We start from the raw sequence: 14068 nt of genomic DNA, 5'->3' as shown, positions 1-14068 counted from the left end.
CCTAGGCACTTGGACCAGGATTTGCCTGTGGTCTTTTAAGAATTGATCAAAGGTAGCAAAATAAGAATATTAAATTGTGTGTGTGTGTGTGTGTGTGTGTGAAAGGAGCCAATTTATGAAATTAAATAATGTCGGCCGGGTGCGGTGGCTCACGCCTGTAATCCCAGCACTTTGGGAGGCCGAGGTGGGTGAATCACGAGGTCAGGAGATCAAGACCGTCCTGGCTAACACGGTAAAAACACGTCTCTACTAAAAATACAAAAATTAGCCGAGTGTGGCAGTGGGCACCTGTAGTCCCAGCTACTCGGGAGGCTGAGGCACGAGAATGGCATGAACCTGGGAGGCGGAGCTTGCAGTTAGCCGAGATCGCACCACTGCACTCCAGCGTGGGCAACAGAACAAGACTCCGTCTCAAAAAAAAAAAGAAAGAAAGAAAGAAAGAAATTAAATAAAGTCTACAAAGGAAGTGAGAAACTCGGGCTCAGGCATCCCACCCTGGCTGGGTTCAGCATAGCTGGAGCTCAGCACACTGGGCACCCCACAGTCCCACCCCTCCCAAGATGGGGCTTAAATAGGCCAGGCTCCAGCATGGTGGCTGGGGGTCCCAGGGCTCAGGGCAGACATAAGTCGGAGAAGTAGGGGTGCTGCAGGGCCTCTGCTGAGATACACTGGACGGGGTTACACTTCAGAAGATTCTGCAGCAGGTCCTTCCCTGTGGCATTGAGTTTGGGCTCGACGTACACCAGGAATGTTGTGGCCGGGTACATTGGGTACGGCTTATAGTCTGGCAACTTGGTCACGGAGGGCCACTGCTCCTCGGTGGGCGCCCCTAGCAGCCGGAGGATCCTTTTCAACTGGTCATCAACATCATTGCCTGGACAAAGAGGCCGCCCAGCATTGGCCAGCTCTGCAAAGATGCAGCCAGCTGACCACATGTCAATGGATGTGGAGTACAGCTTGGCCCCAAAGAGGACATCTGGTGGGCGGTTCCACAGTGTGACCACTCCAGCTCAGTAACAGCAGATGGGGATCCCAAAGACTCGAGACAGGCCAAAATCAGCCAATTTCAGCTCCCCATTCCTGTTAATTAGTAGGTTCTGGGGCTTCAGGTCTCTGTGTAGCACATTGCGGCTGTGACAGAATCCCAGGCCTTTTACCAGTTGGAAGAGGAATGACTTTACAATCTCAGGATCGAGGTCACCATTGCAACTGTCAAAATACTTTTTCAGGTCCTGGTAACAGAATTCAAAAACCAAAGTCAACTTCTTGTTGCCGTGCAGGACGTCATGAAACCTGACAATGTTCTTGTGTTTCAGTTCCTTGAGTAGGTAGGTCTCCTGGAGGGCGGAACTCGGCACACACCCTCATCATTGTCATCCAGTCTCACCCATTTCAGAGCCACCATCTCATGAGTCTCCCGGTTTTCGGCCTTGAACACTGTCCTGTAGGTGCCTTCCCCAATCTTCTCCAGTTTCTCGTATTGTACATTGCGGTGGCTGCAGAGGCACCTGTGGGCTCTCAGTTTTAAGACTCAAGAAAATTAAATGTTTTAAAATTTTTATTTAACTTATTCTTTTCTTTAAAGACAGGGTCTCACTCTGTTGTCCTGGCTGGAGTGCAGTGGCATGATCATAACTCCCTATAGCCTCGAACTCCCAGGCTCAAGCAATCCTCCTGCCTCAGCCTCCTGGGTAGTTGGGACTATAGCTGCACGACACCATGCCCAGCTAATTTGAAATGTGTTTTTTTAAGTGACAGCTTTTCATTTTGAAATAGTTTGTCTCATAAGAAGCTGCAAAAATAGTACACAGAGATCGTATGTACCCTTCACCCAGTTTTCCTCAGTGATAACATCTTACATAGCCACAGTACAGTTTTCAAAATGAGGAAGTTGATGTTGGTGAAGACTATACAGGCTTTATTTAGATTTCACTGGTTTTTCATGCATTCTTTAAAAAAATTATTTTTTGCTTCTTTGAAATTTGAGTTTTTTGTAGTTTTTATTTTTTATTTTTTTGAGACGGAGTGTTGCTCTGTCACCAGGATGGAGTGCAGTGGTGTGATCTTGGCTCACTGCAACATCCGCCTCCTGGGTTCAAGCAATTATCCTGCCTCAGCCTCCTGCGTAGCTGGGACTACAGGTGCCCGCCACCACACCCAGCTAATTTTTGTATTTTTAGTAGCGATGGAGTTTCACCATGTTGGCCAGGATGGTCTTCATCTCTTGACCTCGTGATCCACCCGCCTCAGGCTCCCAAACTGCTGGGATTACAGGTGTGAGCCACCACTGAGCTGGGCCTGTAGTTATGTTTTAAATTAATATTTTTATTTTGAGATAATGGCATATTCACAAGCAGAGTGTACCTCTTGTTGCCCTTTTATAGCCACACCTACTTCTTTATCCCTGTTCCCTTCAAAACCACTGGCAACCATTAATCTGTTCACCATTCCTATGATTTTGTCATTTCAGACATCTTTCTTTTTTTTTAATTTTACTTTAAGTTCTGGGATATATGTGCAGAATGTGCAGGTTTGTTGCATAGGTATACATGTGCCATGGTGGTTTGCTGCACCCATCCACCCGTCATTTACATCAGGTATTTGTCTTAATGCTCACCCTTCCCTATTTCCCCACCCCCGACAGGCCCTGGTGTGTGATGTTTCCCTCCATGTGTCCATGTGTTCTCATTGTTCGACTCCCACTTGTGAGTGAGAACATGCAGTGTTTGGTTTTCTGTTCCTGTATTAGTTTGCTGAGAATGATAGTTTCCAGCTTCATCCATGAACTCAAAAGGACAGGAACTCATTCTTTTTTATGGCTGCATAGTATTCCATGGTGTGTATGTGCCACATTTTCTTTATTCAGTCTGTCATTGATGGGCATTTGGGTTGATTCCAAGTCTTTGCTATTGTGAACAGTACTGGAATAAACACACATGTGCATGTGTCTTTACAGTAGAATGATTTATAATCCTTTGGGTATATACCCAGTAATGGTATTGCTGGGTCAAATGGTATTTCTGGTTCTAGCTCCTTGAGAAATTGCCACACTGTCTTCCACAATGGTTGGACTAATTTTACATAAATGGGAATCATATAGTATGTGACCTTTTAGGACCGGGTTTTTTTCACTCCGATTATTCTCTGGAGATAAATCCAGGTTGTTGCATATTTCAGTAATTTGTTCCTTTTTATTCCTAAGCAGTGTTCTCTGTTTTGGGTGTATTACAGTTTGTTTGACCATTTATGTGTTGAAGGACATATGAATTATTTCCATTTGGGGTTTATTACAAATAAAGTTGTGATAAACTTTTGTGTACAGGTTTTTGTATGAACTTATGGCTTCATTTATCTGGGATAAATGCCTGGGAGCGTGATTGCTGGGTCGCATGGTAAGGGCATGTTTAATTCTGCAAGTGACTGCCAAACTGTTTTCCAGAGTGGTTGTATCATTTTACTTTTCCATCAGTAATGTATGAGTCACTGAGCTTGCCTGCATTTTGTTGTAAATATTTTTTATTTTGGCCTTTCTGATAGGTATGTAGTGATATCTCACTGTGGTTTTAATTTGCATTTCCCTAATGGCTAATGATGTTGAACATTTTTCATGTGTTTATTCGCCATCCATGTCTCTCTGAAAGTGAAAAATAATGTCTCTTGCCCATTATCTAATTGAATTGTTTGTTTTTACACTGCTGAGTTTTGAGAAGTCTTTATTTATTCTAGATACTAGTCCTTTCTTGGATAAGTGATTTGCAAATATTTTCTCTACTCTGTAGCCTGCTTTTTCATACTATTGACATGCTCTTTCACAGAGCAAGAGTTTTAATTTTCGTGAAGTCTGATTTTGAATTTTTTCCTTTTATGTATCATACTTTTGGTATCATGTCTAAAACTCTCTGCCTAGCCCTAGATCCTTAACCCTAGATCCTAAAGATTTTCTTATTTTTTATACATTTTTTTAGGTTGTTTGTTTGTTTGTTTGAGACAGAGTCTTGCTCTGTTCCCCAGGCTGGAGTGCAGTGGCGCAATTTTAGCTCACTTCAACCTCTGCCTTCTGGGTTCCAGTGATTCTCGTGCCTCAGCCTCCTGAGTAGCTAGGACTACAGGAATGCACCATGATGTCCACCTTCTTTTTGTATTTTCAGTAGAGATGAGGTTTCGCCACGTTGGTCAGGCTAGTCTTCACCTCTTGGCCTCACATGACCCACCCACCTCAGCCTCCCAAAGTGCTGGAATTATAGTTATGAGCCACTGAGCCTGGCCAAAATTTTCTCTTACGTTTCATTCTGAAAGTGTTATAGTTTTTATGTTTTACATTTAAGTCTGTGATCCATTTTGAGTTAATCTTTGTATGATTTAGGTTGATGTTCCTTTTTCATCTATGGATGTCCAATTGCTCCATACATTTATTGAGAGAACTCTTTTCTTCATTGAATTGAGTTTGCACTTTTGTCAAAAATCAGTTAGGGATACAGGTGTGGGTCTATTTCTGAATTATCTATTCTGTTCCGTTATTCTATGTGTGTATCCCTATACCAGTACCATACAGTTTGGATTACCATAGCTATATAATAAGTCTTGAAACTGAGTAAGTCTTGTAACTGATTCCTCCCACTTTATTCTTCTTTTTCAAGATTATTTAAGCTAGTCTATTTTTTGGTCTGTTTCTGTATATTTTAGAATAATATTGTCTAGGTCTATAACAATCCTTGCTGGGATTAAGATAGGAGCTGCATTAAACCTGTATGTCAATTTGGGGACAACTGACACTTTTACTAGGTTAAGTCTTCTAATCCATGAATACAATATGTCTCTACATTATTTAGATATTCTTTGATTTTTTTCATTAGCATTGTGTAGTTTCTAGCATACAAGTCCTTACATGCTTTGCTATTTTTATACCTAAGTATTAGTTTTGAGTGATTGTAAATAGTATTTGTATTTTTTATTTTGGTATCCATTTGTTCATTGCTAGTATTAATATGTAAAAATATAGTTGATTGTATGTTTATCTTGTATCCTGCAACTTTAATGAACTCATTTATTACTTTTAGGATTTGTTTGGTAGATTCTTTGGGGTTTTCTTATATAGACAATCATTTATTCTGCAGGAACAGTATTATTTCTTTCTTTTCAGTATATTAATATATACCATTTATTGCCTTCTTGTACTAGCTACGACTTCTAGCACTATGTTCAATAAGAGTGGTGAGAGCGGACACTTTCCTTACCCCCTAATCATAGAGGGAAAGCTTTAAGTCTTTCACTATTAAGCATAATATTCGTTATAGGATTTTTGCAAATCCCACTGATCAAGGTAAGGAAATCCTCCACTATTCTTATTTTCTGAGAGTTTTTTTTTTAAACTATGAACAGCTGTTGAATTTTGTCAAATGCTGTGTCTGTGTTTATTGATTTGATCATATGATTATCTTCTTTTAGCCTGTTACTATGGTGGGTTATGTTTATTATGTCATGATTGTGCATTGATTCTCAAATATCAAACCAGTCATGCATCTGTGGAATAAAACCCCCTTGGTCATGTATACACAATACACTTTTCATATACTGATTAATTCTATCTGTTAATATTTTATTAAGGATTTCTATGACTATGTCTAACATTACGTCCATATTCATGAGGGATATTGGTCTGCAGTTTTCTTTTTTGTATTGTCCTTGGGTTTGAGATGATGGTAATACTAGCTTCATAAAACAAATTGAGAATTGTCCCCACTTCTATTTTTCAGGGAGTCATTGTACAGAATTGTGTTAATCCTTCTTTAAACATTTGGTAGATTCTTTAGTGAGACCATCTGGGCCTGTGGATTTCTTTTTTTGGAGTTTAAAAATTATTGGTTCAATTTTCTTAATATCATAGGGCTATTCAAATTATCTGTTTCATATTGAGTGCACTATGGTGGCTTGTGTTTTTAGATGAACTGGACCATTTTGTCTAAGGTATTAAATTTATGTGTGTAGAGTTGTTCACAGTATTCCTTTATTATGCTTTTGATGTTTTCAGGATCTGTAATGACATCCTCTGTTTCATTCCTGATATCGGTAATTTGTGTCTTCTCTCTTTTTCCTTTGTCAGTCTTGTTAGAGGTTTTACAGTTGTATAGCTCTTTCTTTCTTTTTTTAACTTTTATTTTAGGTCAGGGGTATATGTGCAGGTTTGTTATGTAGGTAAACTTGTGTCATGGAGGTTTGTTTTACAGATTATTTCATCACCCAGGTATGAAACCTAGTGCCCATTAGTTATTTTTCCTCATCCTCTCCCTCCTCTGGCCTTCCACCTTTTGGTAGGCCCCAGTGTATGTTACCCTCTCTGTGTCCATGTGTTCTCATCATTTAGCTCCCACTTATAAGAGAGAATATGCAGTATTTAGTTTTCTGTTCCTGTGTTAGTTTGCTAAGTATGATGGCCTCCAGCTCCATCCACATTCCTGCAAAAGACATGATCTCATCCTTTCTTATGGCTGCATAGTATTCTCTGGTGTATATGTACCACATTTTCTTTATCCAGTCTACCACTGATGGACATTCAAGTTGAATCCATGTCTTTGCTATTGTGAATAGTGCTGCAATGAAAATACGTGTGCACGTGTCTTTATGATAGGGAGATTTACACTCCTTTGGGCATATATCTAGTAACGGGATTGCTGGGTTGAATGGTATTTCTGGTTTTTACTGTTTTCCACAATGACTGAACTAATTTACACTCCCACCAACAGTGTATAAGTGTTCCTTTTTCTCTGGACCTTGCCAGCACCTGTTATTTTTTTGACTTTTTAATGATGGCCATTCTGACTTGTGTGAGATGGTATCTCATTGTGGTTTTGATTTGCATTTCTGTAATGATCAGCTTGTTTTCACGTTTGTTGATTGCATGTATGTCTTTTTTTGAGAAGTGTCTGTTTATGTCCTTTGCCCACTTTTTAATTGGGTTATTTGTTTCATGTAAATTTGTTTGAGCTCCTTATAGATGCTGGATATTAGACCTTTGTCAGACGTGTAGTTTGCAAACATTTTTTCCTATTCTGTAGGTTGTTTGTTTACTCTGTTGATAGTTTCTTTTGCTATGAAGAAGCTCTTCAGTGCATAGTTCTTTCTAAAGAAAGAACTAGCTCCTTATTTCGTTGAATTTTTCTTTGTTGGTTTTCTCTTTTCAATTTTATTATAACAGTTTCTGGTTTTATATTAGTGTATTAGTTCGTTTTCACGCTGCTGATAAAGACATACCCGAGACTGGGTAATTTATAAAGAAAAAAGTTTTAATGGACTCACAGTTCCTCATGGCTGGGGAGGTCTCACAGTCATGGCGGAAGATGAAGAAAGAGCACAGGGACTTCTTACATGGTTGAGGGCAAGAGAGAATGAGAACCAAGTGAAAGGGGTTTCCTTATAAAACCATCAGATCTTGTGAGATTTATTCCTATCACGAGAGCAATATGAGGGAAACCGCCCCCATGATTCAATTATCTCCCACCAGGTCCCTCTCACAACATGTGGGAATTATGGGAGCTACAGTTTAAGATGAAATTGGAGAGGGGACACAACCAAACCATATCCATTAGTATTTGATTTCTGCTTGCTTCGAATTTACTTTTCTTTTCTTTTTCCAGGATCTTATGATGGAAGCTTAGCTTATTAATTTGAGACTTTTCTTTCTTTCTTTTCTAATGTATGCATTTAATGCTATAAATTTACCTTAGCACTGCTTTAGCTGTGACCCACAAATTTTCATGTTTGATTTTAATTTTTATTCAATTCAATGTAATTTAAAAAATTTCCTTTGAAACCTTCTCTTTGACCCATGAATTATCTAGAAGTGTGTTGCTTAGTTTTTAAGCATTTAGAGATTATTCCATTATCTTATCATAATTGATTTCTAGTTTGACTTCACTGAGTTTGGAAAATATGCTGTTTATGATTTTCATTCTTTTAACTTTGTTAAAGTTTTTTTTGAAGCCCAGTCTATGGTTTATTCTGGTATATATTCCATGGACACTCAAATAAATGTGTATTGTGCTGTTACTTGAGAAGAGTGTTCCAGCTATGTCTATTAGATTTTATTGGTTGACAGTGTTTTGAGTTCTATATCCTTGATTTTTGTCTAATTGTTTTTATCAATCCTTGAGAGGACAGTGTTGAAGTCTCTAACTATAATTGTGGATTTGGCTAGTTCTCCTTTTCATCCTATTAATTTTTACTTCACAGATTTTGCAGTTCTGTTGCTTGGTGCATACGCAATGATCTAATTTGGGGTTAACTCAGCGTTTTGAATCCCTAGTTCTATGTCTCTTCACCAACTTGGGATGTTTTCAGCCATTATTTCTCTGGGTAATCTTTCATCCCCGTTCGCTTTCTCATCACTTTCTGGGACCCCAATGACACAAATGTTAGATCCTTTGCTACCATCTGGCAGGTCCCTGAATTTTATTATTATATTTTTTTTCAATCTATTTTCTGTCTTGTTCAGATTGTTCTGTGTTTAAATTCACTGATTATTTCCTCTGCTCTTTCATTGTACTTTTGAGTCCAGCCACTGAGGTTTTATTTTCAGGTCTAAAATTTCCACTGGGTTTACCTTTGTATTTTTTATAGCTCTTTGCAGAGACTTTTTATTTCTTTCCTGAGATGCTCTGTTTTTTTATTTGTTTGCAACAAGCTCATATTTGCTCTATGAAGCATTTTTATCATGGGTGTTTTAAAATCATCGCCAGGGAATTCTAACATAATTTCATTATCTCTGTGTGGGCATCTAGTGATTTTTTTTTTTTTATTCAATTTGACATCTTCCTGGTGCTTGGTATGACAAGTGATTTTTGAAACATGGGAATTTTAAGATTAGGTTATGAAACTCCGCTCTTATTGAAACCTTCTGTTTTAACTGGCTTTCTCTGACATCACTCTGGCAGAAGAAAGAAGAGGGGCTCTGCCTTGTTACTGCCAGGTGATGACGGAAGTCCAGGTTCTCCACTTGGCCTCTGTAGGTACCTGAAGGAAGAACTACCCGTGACTTCTGTGCCCAGGTAGGTATTCAGTGACACTGTGATGGGAATGACTTTGTTACTGATGGATTATGCTGAAACTCTCACCTCTCTACCACTTTGGTGGGAAGAGGAGGGACACCTCATTACTACTGGATGAAGTTGGAAGTCCAGGCTCTCCACATGGTCTCCACTGAGATGAATGGTGATAAAAGTCCTGATCTTTTCTTCACCTTTTCTGACACTGTCCTTAGTATAGCCCCACAAGGGTAGAGGTCTCAGTTCCTTAGTCTGCCTTTGTTGGCATGAGTGGGGGCAGGACCACAGTGTTTTTCTGTGGTGATTGGCTGGAGAGGAGTGGTTATTATCTAAAAGTTTTTTGTCTTGCTAGGCTGCCCCTTTCTTGGTCCTTTGGCTGGAGAGAGTGGGTTTTGGTTGAGTTTTGCTGGGACTTTTTTTGTCTGTGCCTGTTAGTGTTTGCAGGTAGTTGACTTCAACTCCAAGTCTAGAGTGTATCAGGCAAGAGAAAACTCAGGGAAATCACTGCCCAGTTGGTCATTGTTCCTCAGGTCCCAAGTTTCCTAGCTGGTCCGCTTCCTTCTCTCCAAGTCTGAGTCTTTTAATGTTTGTTTTGCATATAATACTCAGAGTTTTTAGTTGTATCTTGCAGGCAGAAGCTCCAAACAATGGGATTCTAGGATTACCATAAGCACTTTGAGCCTGTCTGATGGTGATTATGCTAGCATTGCCTTATAAAGGATATTCAGTTGCTCTTAGGAAGGGAACTGGGCACTTCAGGGACATCCTGGCTGGAAGGCCTGCTTTTGGCTTAATCTGGATCTTTAAAGGGTCATAATTCATGTCCCTTTTAGAGAAATCAAGGAACATGTCAGTCAGCGCTGACACAGGGTGTCCAAGCTTGTCTTTTGAGTTTGGAAAGTTTCGTGAAAGTTTGAAACTTCGAGTATGACATGTGAAAAGAGCCCCAGGAAAGATTCAGCCAATGTAGCCTGCTGTGTGTCCTCGAGCAATCCATTTCAACTTCCTGGGCCTCAGTTTCTCCACCTTAAACTCAGGAAAGACAAGGATGGACCAGCTCGGAGTTTCTACACTTCCGCCGCCATTTCTAAACTTCCGCCATTACCAGCTTGAGTTTGCTGTGACAGTACCTCCTGCTTCTCCATTTACTGAAGACTTTGCTCCAAATGGACTCACTTGAAAGACGAAAATTCATGTTGCTGTGGGACGTGTGCCCTTTGGCAAGAGGATGGCTGTGCCGACTCAGCACACGCAGGACCAGCGCTTAGTCATGGGGCCCTCTGAGGTTGCAAGCCCAGCCTGAAAGAAATGGTCACTGGGGCTTATCAGGTCAGGTTGACCTCTCGACCCTAACTCAGATGCTGAGGAAGCATGTCCCGCACACAGCAGGTGGTTATGAAGCTTTCCAAACACAGACGCCACATGCTCCACGTAGCCTCCATGGTAGTTCACACTCCCCGGACTGTAGACAGAACATCTGTTGTTGGTTCATGCGAAAACTTCCAAACATGCCCCTCCTCCCTCCCTCCAGTTCTAAGGCACTTAATTTAAAAAAAGCTTCCCTTATTCCTAAACATTGTGGAGCAAACATTTAACATCATCCTGTTGCCTTTAACACACCTTCTGCTCATCCTCCCGTGACAAAATGTTGCTTGCCAACACAGTTACTCTTGAAAGGAAAGTGAATTAAAATTCATCTCCTTGGGAGCACTTGTGAGGAGAAGAACTTCATGGCCCCCTGTGTTCATTGGAGAGTTTCTGAGGACCCAGCACAACTGGGGATTAGCTACAGAGCACCATACACCAGTCAGCCCCTCTCAATTGCCTCCCAGGATGGAACTCAGGAGCTGCCAGGGTGGGTGACTACCCCTCGGCAGGCCAGGTTTCCAGCTGGGAGCAGGATGACTCCTCGGAGGGCTGGAAAGGCAGTTAGCACATCCCAGCTGGGGCTGAGTGTAGGACTCTTGTTTCTTTTTTCAACTCATTCACTACCTGTCGAAAATGCTCAATTCCATTGTTTTGAAATGTCCTAACCTATGAAGGCAGCATCCCTGCCTTTTCTGTTCCCTGTTGCATCTTCAAACATTTAGAATTGTGTCTGGCTCTGGCATATAGTAGATGCTCAATAAATATTTGTTGGATGAGTAAATTCCATAGTTGTCTTCACCGAACTCTAAGTTCTATTTGTCAAGGACCATTTCTGTCTTATTTAATCTCTAAGGCTTAATATGGTATGGGGCATGTCGTATATGATCAATAACTATCTATTGAACTGAGCTGTTTCTGGGACATTCCTATTACTCCTTAGGAGAGTCTCCATGGCCTTGCTGTTAGGAGCAGGGCTTTGGAGTCAAGCAGTCCCGAGTGAGAATACTTACTCAGCTACTTTTTCTCTGGGGATCTTGAGGCACGTACTTTCAGCTCCTTGACTCTCTGCATCCTATGGGAAAGACAGGGATAATAATACCTACTAACTTTCTTCAATGCATGGGGTTGTTGTAGAGTTAAATTGCAGGAGGCATAACACTTAATAAATGATAATTATAATTGTTGCTGTTGACATTGTGTCTCACTTCTATTTCTCAGGCAGATAATTGTGCCCACACTACGTGGCTGGATTTTAAGTGGAAAAGGTGACCTGGTAATGTGTCGGGGAGAGCTGGACAGTGCCTGAGCTCTGCTTCTAGGCCGATGACTCTCAGTCTGGAGCCCAAAGGGTGATCTGGGTGCTTTGAGAATCACTCACAGGTTGTAAAAGAGCCCAGTGGAAATCCCAATTGTCCTTGATGAAAATACATTGTGCTGGGGGGAAGGGGAGTGGGGGAGGGGCGGTGCATGCTGATGGGCATGGATCAAATCCACACAAGACTTCAAGAAAACAAGGAATCCATCATTACATAATAAGTGCGGTCCTGTAGACAAAAGATTTCCATGACTGGAGGTTTTGAGGGGAAATAACAAAGGGGCCTAAACATTGTTATTTAATGACTCTCAGTCTTCACTTCTCCCTGAGGGCTAGAACACCGATAGAGTAAAGCCCAGTGGTTAAGTTTAGAAGCTCTTGACTCCCTCCTGCAAGGGAAGCCTGACTCTTCAGTGTACTGCCTTGGGCAAATTACTGCCCCCCTCCTTTGTCCTCATCTATAAAATGGAGATAATAGTAGTCATGTTGATTATGAGAGTTAAATGAAACAATTCATATAAAGAGCTTAAAGCAACACCTGGCCCACAGTAGATGGTTGCCTGTCATTTTTGAATCATCCTGATTGCTTTTCCTTTTTCCCAGGTGATACTCTCCAGTCAACTTGCTGGCTTCCCGCTCACCACCTATCATGTTCTCCTGACTCAGGCTGATTGTGGGGAGCAGGTGTGGACCCAGCACTTGCCTGGGGCCTGCCTTGATGGTGTCAAGGGAGGATGACCTCAGCCCCTGCATGCTCCCTGATGACCGCGGCCTTCTATTTATACACGGAGCACTGGGCTTGCCTGGAGAATGCCAACATTGCATCTGCGACGCCATCAGCTTGTCTGTTACCTGGAGTCTGAAATCATCCTTTGCTGTTATTATCCTAAAGGCTCCCAGAAGGTCGAATGGCAGAGCTGATGTCAGGATCACAAAAGCCTCTTAAATCTTACCAATAGCAGTTGTCATGACCATGTCCAGTGCAGGAAACATTGGTCCCAGTGCTTGAATTCGCTCCTTTTTTACTATTATCTCTTGCTCAGTTTCTACAAAATCTCTTAGAAGTGGAACTTAGAAGTGGAACTACTGGAACTAAGCATGTGTTGCAATTTTTTTTTTTAATCTGTTTTATGAGCAAGCAAGTTTTAGAACGTGGAGCTGACACACCATTTCTAAGACTTATAGTAACCCCAAGAGTTGGACAATGACAATGCCGGGACAGGGCCTCGAGAAAAGTGAGTGGTGGAGGGTTCCTTTCTAGGAGGATTTGAGAACCAGTCAAATGCATTATTCCACCAACAGCTTCTTCTTCATCCTATGTGTTCAATACTCTCAGTCCTGTGGATTAAGCCTTTGCTTAAGGCAGGCAGCATCATATGGTAGAATGAACCTGGCAAAATCAAACACATCTCAAGTCAGGTATCAGTTCTGAAATTTATAAGCTGTGTGACCAAGAAAAGTTACTTACCATTTCTGAGTCTCGGCATCTTCACCTGTAAAATGAGGCTAATACCTTCACCCAACTTATAGAGTGGTTGTGAGGATTACATAAACCTATCAATGTAAGCACACAATATACATTAGCTATTATATTAATATGTTAGCTATTATTATTGTTATTAACTTCAAGGCCATAGAACCCCAAATGCCAAATGTTGACTGGACACAGAAGGATAAAAGCAATGCTCTGGGAAGGAGAAGAAGATGTGGTAAGGCTGGGACTCTACACCCAGCAGACAGGGGTCGGTATAAGGCCCCAGGAAGCCAGGGCAAGGGGTGAGAAGGTGATGCAATAATGCCAGAGATAACCTTTGTCTGTTTCCCAGTGTGGCCGGGGCCAGCTTGGTTAATGGTTAAGTGAGTGGCACCTGCAATGGCATAGAAGGCCTTCTTGCGCACTTGGGACTAAACGTGACTGGTGAAAAACATTCTCCCAATTAGCCAGGCGTGGTGGCATGCGCCTGTAGTCCCAGTTACTCAGGAGGCTGAGACAGGATAATCTCTTGAACCCAGGAGGCGGGGGTTGCAGTGAGCCGAGATCGTGCCACTGCACTCCAGCCTGGGCAATAAGAGTGAAACTCCATCTCAAAACAAACAAAACACACACACACACACACACACACACACACACTCCCCTAGAGAGGAGGCTCCTCGGGTTGTCTCTGCTGGAAGGGCTGTGTAGAGTGTGATCAGGAACTCCCCTTCCACTGTGGAGAAGCTCTGACATCATTGCCATTGTTGCTGCAGCCATTGTTGCCACTGTCCTCTCTCCACAGTAGCCACTAGCGTATGAAGTACCAGGTACTGTGCTAAGACATGCATTGACATGCATTTTCTCTTTGCAACA

General features: G+C 41.5%; 1 pseudogene; it reads right to left on the bottom strand.

Annotated features, from left to right (window-relative positions):
* Positions 1-611: 611 nt before the first annotated feature.
* Positions 612-12696, bottom strand: LOC105534318 (annotated as a pseudogene).
* Between the last annotated feature and the right edge of the window lie 1372 nt (positions 12697-14068).

Source organism: Mandrillus leucophaeus, unplaced genomic scaffold (genome assembly GCF_000951045.1).
Source record: "Mandrillus leucophaeus isolate KB7577 unplaced genomic scaffold, Mleu.le_1.0 Scaffold133, whole genome shotgun sequence".
Classification (NCBI taxonomy): domain Eukaryota; kingdom Metazoa; phylum Chordata; class Mammalia; order Primates; family Cercopithecidae; genus Mandrillus; species Mandrillus leucophaeus.
Note: the sequence above shows the minus strand (reverse complement) of the source record. Positions and strands in the feature narration are given on the sequence as shown.